General features: G+C 33.0%; 1 long non-coding RNA gene across 1 annotated transcript; it reads left to right on the forward strand.

Moving 5' to 3' along the window:
• Nucleotides 1-1,135: 1,135 nt before the first annotated feature.
• On the forward strand, nt 1,136-2,951 carry LOC143235025 (uncharacterized). Its single transcript, XR_013018894.1, has 3 exons — nt 1,136-1,520; nt 2,041-2,182; nt 2,739-2,951. It is a non-coding gene; the product is annotated as an uncharacterized LOC143235025 (long non-coding RNA).
• The last annotated feature ends 5,648 nt before the right edge of the window (nt 2,952-8,599 follow it).

Below are 8,599 nucleotides of genomic sequence, written 5' to 3' on the forward strand. Positions count from 1 at the left end.
TTACGAGATTTTGACCGAAAATTTGAAGATGTACTGCGTTGCTGCGAAATTTGTGCCTCAGAACTCGTGAGTTTTTGGCCAAACACTCGATTACTGTTCTTCCCCACCCCCCCTACTCACCTGACCTTGCTCCTTGAGATTTTTCTTGTTCCCCAAACTCAAAAGAACCTTGAAAGGAAGAAGATTTGAGACGATTCCCGAGATTAAGGCAAATGCGACGAAGGAGCTGGAGGACATTACAAAAGAAGCGTACCAGGACTGTTTCAACAAGTGGAAACACCGTTGGGATATGTGTGTGCATTGGGGAGGAGAGTACTTTGAAGGGGTCCCAGACCTGTAACTTCTAAATAAAGTAGATTTTGTTTTATGACGTCAGTCCGCGTATTTTTTGAACAGCCCTCGTATATTAAAGTGTTATTGTAAATACGTCATTTAATAATCTAACTATAATCGCTTTTTAATAAATAAACGTTACTTACTTAAACTGTTTACTGTAACACGAAACCATAAAGCCAATCAATGAATAAAATTAATTAACGTAAAAGTAAATATGATAATCTTTAAATGTTAATTTTCGAGAAATATTGCATTCAGATGTTTTCTGGCATGGCTTTGTAGTTAGGCCTTGTAATTTGGGGATCGAAGTAAGGCACCAAAAATGTTTCCTCTTTCAGCTGTATGAATTAAGTTCTGCTATTTCTCTTTCGTTGAAAAAATAGCTTATCAATTGGCTGATAAAATTATTCTCTTTTGTCACCTCTTGTAAACAAAAAAGATGGATACTTTTAGTAACTTTATTACAAAAAAACCTATTATTCAATTGTCAATTCAAATGATATAGTAATACTGCATACAATTTGTTTAAGGAGCGTTTATGTTTTAATAAACGCGTTTAGTTAAACATAGATTTACTTTAACTCGCCACCAGGTGGGAAAATGCCATAATATTCTGCATGTGTAGATGAACAAATTTTGGTTTTCATGCAATGAATACCATTAATTCATTTACTGCGAAAAATCTATGAAAGGCTTCAATAACATAAAATTAATAAAAATAGAAACACCAAGTATGACTATTGAAGATACACTGTAGTATCAACTAATAATTCTACTATCGGTTGTAGGAAGGTCATGTCTCACCAGTTGACCTTCATTGTTCAAGTTATAGATAAGGATACTTGTTTCTGCCTCCCTTCCAGGAATGGACGTGTTTATGCTTATTTATAAAAGTTCAGTCAGCAGCGAACGGTCTGGCGTTAATTAACTCACATCATAACACAAAAGTGTGCTAACAATTCGTTAAAACTACTAATTTTTTATTTCAAAACTATTGTTTTTTTATGATCAAACGTTTACTTCGTAGAATGATTCACCACATTGTAGAATAATTATAAATTCTGTACTAAAAAAAATCTCAAGAAACGCCTATTCTGACAAGAATTTCTTAAGTAGTTACGAGATCACAAAATGAAGTTTTGTGCAGTCATCTTTTTCTTGGCATTCTCTATATCGTTGACCATGTAAGTAGTTGTGAGGGCCTGTATTATTTTAAACATCAGATTACTTTACAGATTACTTAACAACCTTTTGAAAAATCCTTAAATATAAATTATATCCATCACGTGATTTTAATTTGAAAGCCAGACTTTACATAGAGATTTTAAAAATTCGGTATTGTTTATGTGTTTTTAATATATTATATTGTTTTAAACGCTTATTATACCACAATAATTAAAACAAAATATAATTAGATGAAATTTTAAAACAGATTTGATTTATTGAAACAGCAAACCATTCAGAATCTTTAGACTGCATATTTTATAAACAAGTGAAGTTATACGTGTATGGACTTTAAATAAAATTTAAGTACAACTGTTTGAGAAATAAAGCTACAATAAATCAAATAATTCATTATAAATACTGTAGTGTGTAACCAGATTGATCATGTAAGCAATTATTCAAGTTTCTAGTTTCACTTTGATTATTTTAATGATGCTTTGCTCAGTGTGTGAATGTTAAAAGCGATTTTGCTTTATACAGATGGACAACTGAATGTCTACAGTACTTTCCGACCCCTTGTGGAAATTGTGCAGCAAGGTCCTGTCTTTACATTCCTCCAACGACCTGTCCAAGTGGTCAAGTTACTTTGGATGAATGTGGTTGTTGTCCTGTTTGTAAGAAGGTAAGAATATGTTTCATATTATATATTTTACTACTACATTATTTCATTAAGCACAAGAAATTTTTTCACTTAATGAAATTACAAGTCGTTCGACAATTCTCCATTTCTACCATCGCGTTTCAACGATAGAACCAGTAGGAACAAAGTGTCCAGGGACCAGTGGCTTTCGTTTTTACCTGCAGCTGTAACAAATACATTAAATTGAAGAAAGGATAGCCACATACGTGTTACTATTAACTTAAGTATTTATTTAGTACTTCACATAGTGGACATAATTCTTTAAGTAAACGTAACTTGAGAATATAAGTTAAATAGAGAGAGAGCTTGTATTTACTTATTTTAATAACTGCATTAAAAAAAAACAGATCCACTATTTGTGTTACTGAGAATACATAGCTCTTGCATTTTGCTCTGTGTATATACATATATATATAATAATAATAATATACATGTGAATGTTACGATCTAGTTACAAAGAGTAACATGTAACTATACTTTACAATTTGTGTTTCTCAAAATGCTGATTTTGATCTAATATTTTATTTTCTACTTTCAGATCATGTGGTGGGGTAAATAAATTATTCTGAATTTTTAAGAGCACACTGGTTTCATAACGAAGTTTTATTCCTGGTGAGTTGATTCACAATACAGAATGAAAGTGAATGAAGAAATAAATTTTCAAATAGTTCACAGTTTTTGACATGTATCAAATTCGATTTGACTTTAATTAAAAAGAAGTGCAAAAATAAATATACTGAATGATTCTATATATTTGTCGTTATTATTTGAAAATCAAATAACTTTCCACGCAGCAAACTTACATGTCCTCTTTCAATATTCATGAACATTTTTTTCTGAAACGTTCGTTTTTTCATTAACTTGAATTTGTAGATTACATCAATTCGTCTTTAAACTAAAATTATGTATAATGAACTGTATTTTGAACGTCACTTTCTTTCAGGTACATTTTAACTTTCTCACATTTGTTATTACAATCGTTAAAGAATGTAAATTGAAGATGATAAGTAAATTATGCAATGTCCATGTTAAAAATGAAACGAAATAATGTACAGTTTTTAGAAAGGTTACTTACATACCTTTGAATTCAAATAATATTATACACACATATATATATGGAAAGCTGCTCTATGACCTGAGAGTTTGAAAGGGATTTTAATTAAACGTATAAATAAAACGATTTAAGGAAAGGATTTAGCAATGGACACGCCCTGTTCATGGACGTCTTATATATTTATATTTATGGACAGACTTCACTGATAAAAGAGTTTTAGTAATAAAACTAAAATATTATATTATTTGTCGAATAACACGTAATATGTCCTCCCCCAACCAGGCTTGTTTCAATAATACAATTGTTTGTTGTAGAAGTGTAAATATAATCTTTGTATTTTCTAACGACTTATAGTTGACATTCAAAACACTGATACCATTATTAATTAATTTTGTTAATGCCTTGTGCATTATCATTTTGTACTTTTACTTCGTTGGTGAAGATTTTGCTACGTTTGGTATAATTATCTCTACTTTGGTAAAATTGATTTCTTGTTATGTCAGTGTCTCCTTTATGTTTTCTGTGTCTAGGTGGTAGTGCACGTCCATTGTGACCTTGATTCTGGGAGTTTATTGTTATATGACCTTTTCAAATGCATCCGAAGGCCATTATTTTAATAATTTGTTGAGGTCAGAAGGTTCCTAAACTTGGAAACAACGTCGCCCATTAGGAAAAACAACGACACTACTCAAACACTGTAGCTTAATAAACAAACACCTACGTCACAGCAGTCAAAAACACAACAACACGTGAAAAACCAGAAGTAGAAAATTTCACAACAACAAGAGAAAGCCAGATAAAACAGTACAACAAATAAAGAGAAAATCGAAAACACTCTTGTGGAAGCTCAAACAAGCATACAGTTACGACAGAAAGTGTTCGTACACCTGCGTTCCGAGTGGTTTTTGCTCATAACTATCACGAGTGGGCTAATAGAAGTATAATATATAATAAATATTATACTAACACACATTTACATAAATGTTTTTTGTAAATTAAAAGACAAAAAATATGTTTATAAACAAATAACCAAAAATAGGAGGAGGTGAAAGTGTTCGTACATTTTAGAACGTATGAAAAAACTGATATTCCCGTAAAAAATTTATTTAGTTTGGCGAATAAATTACATTATACCATTCCAGAACTAAACACTTGGTTCATAATTATTGGAATTTAGCCAGCAAAAAATGTACTTCTGCAATTTAGTGCCGTTTCCGTCATTATCTGCTGGTGAACAGGAAACAACTGTCCAGTGATTTAAAAAATCGAATTATTGTAAAATACAAGTCTCGCGTATCTCTTCCCGGTATTGCTACACAACTTAATGTGCCAAAATATACTGTTCAAAGCATAGTTGCCAAGTTTAAGCTTACAGCATCAACTGCTAACCTTCCTCGTTCCGGACGCCCCACCAAAATTTCAGAGAGAACAAAGAGGTAGGTTCTCAGAGAAGTTAGTAGGAACCCTAGTTCAACAGAAACTGGTAACTGGGGAAACTAGGGTTGAAGAAAGCACCTCTACAGTTACTAACATGTTACGCTCTTCTGGGTTCAAAGCATGCCGTCCTCGTAGAACTCCATATTTAAAGCCTGTTCATTTAGAAGCACGATTGAGGTATGAAAGAAAACATGTAGATAAACCCTTTACCTATTGGAAGAGTATTATTTGTCAGACGAGACTAAAATCGAGATTTTCGGCCACAATAATGTTCGCAATATTTTCTGTAAGAAGAGAGAACGAAATCTTCCAAAGAACACCGTCCATACAGTTAAACACGGAGGTGGCTCGATTATGCTATGGGGTTTCTTCAGCTCTTCTGGTGTAGGCAGCCTTCATCGCGTCAACGTAATCATGAAAAAAGAAGAGTACGTTTATATATTAGGCACTTATATCAAGAATGATGCTTGGAACTTGCAGTTGGGCGTCGTTGGATCTTCCAGCACGACTATGACCCTAAGCACACATCGAAATATGTAGAATCTTGGTTTCAGAGGAACCATATAAGCGTTCTGGAGCAGCCATCGCAGTCACCCGATCTCAACCAAATTGAAAACGTTTGGCAAGAGTTAAGACCAGGGCTAATCAGCGTTATCCGAAAAACTTGCAAGAGTTGGAGGCCTTTTCTAACGAAGAATGGAAGAAAATACCAGTCGAGTACTGTCAAACGATCATGGAGGGATATGAGGAGAGAATACGCCAAGTCATTCACCTGAAAGGCTACACAACTGACCATTAAAGTAGACGCACGAACACTTTCTATCCCTCCAATGTTTGGTTATTTGTTTATAAACAGTTTATTTGTCGTTCAATTTACATGAAACTTTATTTATATGTGTGTATCATATTCATAATATACTGTACTTTCATTATCCTAATCGTGATACTTTTAGTGTTATGAGGAAAAACTTCTCACGACGCAGGGGTTACGAACACTTTCTGTCGTAACTGTAATTACAGAATTCATGACAGAACACTCAAAAGTAAATAAAACAAACAACAGTACAGAAATACTTCAACTAATAATAAAGTTACAAACGGGTCTGGCTCTCATCATTTTATTCATACATTCACGGTGACACACGTCAATATCCAGCGTGATATTGCTTCCAAGAATGGCTCTCGTGTCGCTTTGTATTTGTATTTAAAATAAAAGAGTACACAATGATTAGAAAAGGTGGAACAAATAATAATGACCTCAACAGAAGCATACTGATGTTATAATAATCTGAACTGATCGTACAGGGAGTACAGAAACTTACTCAAATGAATGTATTATTATAGATGTGCAAACAGAAAATTAAATTAATGTTACAGTAGCAGGAATTCGCTGCTCACCAAATTAAAAAACTAAACACCAACTTTTTAAATTTTATAAGTAATAAAGTGTCCCCATTCCATTCACAGCAGCGACAAATGTACAACCATTATTAAATAATATTGACGAATACTTCCAAAAATATTACATAAAAATAAACGTACTAATATATCAATTATTAATATTCACAAGACAAACTAAACATGAAAAAGATTCTCCAAAATTGCACATACACGGAACATATTCCAAAACACAACTTCACAAAAATTTCTAAGTATAGTTTTTGATACGAAGCTAACGTGGGTGAAACATACAAATAATATACTAACAAAAATTTTGAAACACAAATTATTCAAGAAGTCCAACTGGTAAAAAACCAAAGAACTTCACCCGATATTTCAATAAATATCTACGAAACATATATAAAAACAATCCTAGAATAAGCAGGTCCAGCATGGTTAAACATAGCACCTAAAACATTAATGAAATACAACTAATACAAAACTCAATAATTTCTAGAGCATATAAAGTCCCTCGCAGTACACCGCCAAATTTTATAAATAATTATGCAATCCATAGCCAATAAACTGTTTCATAATTCCTAAATTACGTTCAGAAAAACTGTCAAAGAAAAAACAACAAACGATCTACAATGTGATCTTGATCGCTACTACATACATGATTGATGTAGAACTCATATATTTTATTAATATTTATTTTAGAAAGAGATATCTAATAAAGACACCTATTACAAGACAATAAAACCCACACAATATTTGGGCCAATATGATAACATTTAAAAAACAGATTTTTGTACGTAAAATGTTTTTCAATTAATAAAGAAATACGTTGACTGCATATACCGAACTGTTTATTTAATTGAAAGACATTTCAAAACCAAACATTAAAAACGTTAAACGCAAACACAAGAATGCTGATGAGGATACTTACATGGATATTTGCCCTGAAAGAGGTCAAAGCTGGTTAATTAGGCCAAAATCCCGCCAATGAGAAGAACACACGTTTGTTATAGTGTAACCATTAAAACTATTCATTTGTAATAAAGATCGTCACGAAAAGTGCAGCCACAAAGTGAATAATAAAGATTCAATTTTTTTAGCCTGCAACAAGCGACTCTAGAAAGTGAACCAACAGACTGGAAATATCATTTATAATATTTTCATGAGCTTTAAATTTCCATTTTGACTCTGATAAAGCTGATGAATACTGTAGATAAAAAAAGAAACAAGTTAAATCAAGATGTAAATATTATATTATTCAAACTTACAACAAGAAGCTCATAAGAATAAACAAAAAATTACTGAAAATAGTATCTACCTTATTTTCTCAAAATACAAATTTCTTCTGTTACTCCATTTCCACATAAAATATAATTTTGTCCCTTATTTCCTCGGCCCGGCATGACCAGGTGGTTAAATAATTCTACTCGTAATCTGAGGGTCGAGGGTTCGAATCGCCCTCACATTACACATGCTCGTCATATTAGCCGTGGGGACGTTATAATGCGACTCTCAATCCTACTATTCGTTGATAAAAGAGTAGCCCAAACGTTGGTGGGAGCTGGTGATGACTAGGTGCCTTCCCTCTTGTCTTACATTGCCAAATTAGGGACTGTTATGCAACTACTATAGATAAAATATAAACTTATTCTTAAAGGACAGCTTTAAGGCAAGGATTATATTACCAAAATTTAATGATCGACTTTAATCAGTGTCGCATGTTACAAACGGTGAGCAGTAACAAAACAATCTCACTCATCTCTTCTAAGGTAATAAAACACAGTTTAATCCATTACGAAAACAGCCATTTACATTCTTGTCTCCTTAGGTCTACATGACACTTGTGTTCTTAAACAGCTGTGCATAAGTGTTTGCTAGAATAGGACGACATCAATATTGTATGTAAATTAGACAACAGAAAACACTTAATGCAAATCCCAATTATGAACAACATTTACAACAGTTATCTTAAAACCAACTATCCAGGAATAGCAAACCTATGTTAAATAGTGCTATATTCATTTTTAATAAATGATAAATACATACTCACTTTGTTAGGAAAAATCTACCATGCCAAACTTCCATGGTTAAAAACTTGCTAAAACATATTCGCAAAAATCAATGTTGAGACAGCAAACCCGAGTAACGATGAACAATAGCGACTCAAGTAACTATAAGCAACCTAAAAATCGAGAACCTTTCACGTTGCCGTTTCTAATTTGTTTGTTTGTTTCTTTTGGAATTTCGCACAAAGCTACTCGAGTGCTATCTGTGCTAGCCGTCCCTAATTTAGCAGTGTAAGACTAGAGAGAAGGCAGCTAGTAATCACCAACCACCGCCAACTCTTGGGCTACTCTTTTACCAACGAAAAGTGGGATTTACCGACACAACGTAACACCCCACAGGTGGGAGGGCGAGCATGTTTTGCGACTCGGGCGCGAATAATCAATGCATTGTAACATGCACGAGCCGCAAGTTTTAACTAACGCGCACGCAAAACATTGATTTTT

This window comes from Tachypleus tridentatus, chromosome 12 (genome assembly GCF_004210375.1).
Source record: "Tachypleus tridentatus isolate NWPU-2018 chromosome 12, ASM421037v1, whole genome shotgun sequence".
Classification (NCBI taxonomy): Eukaryota; Metazoa; Arthropoda; class Merostomata; order Xiphosura; family Limulidae; genus Tachypleus; species Tachypleus tridentatus.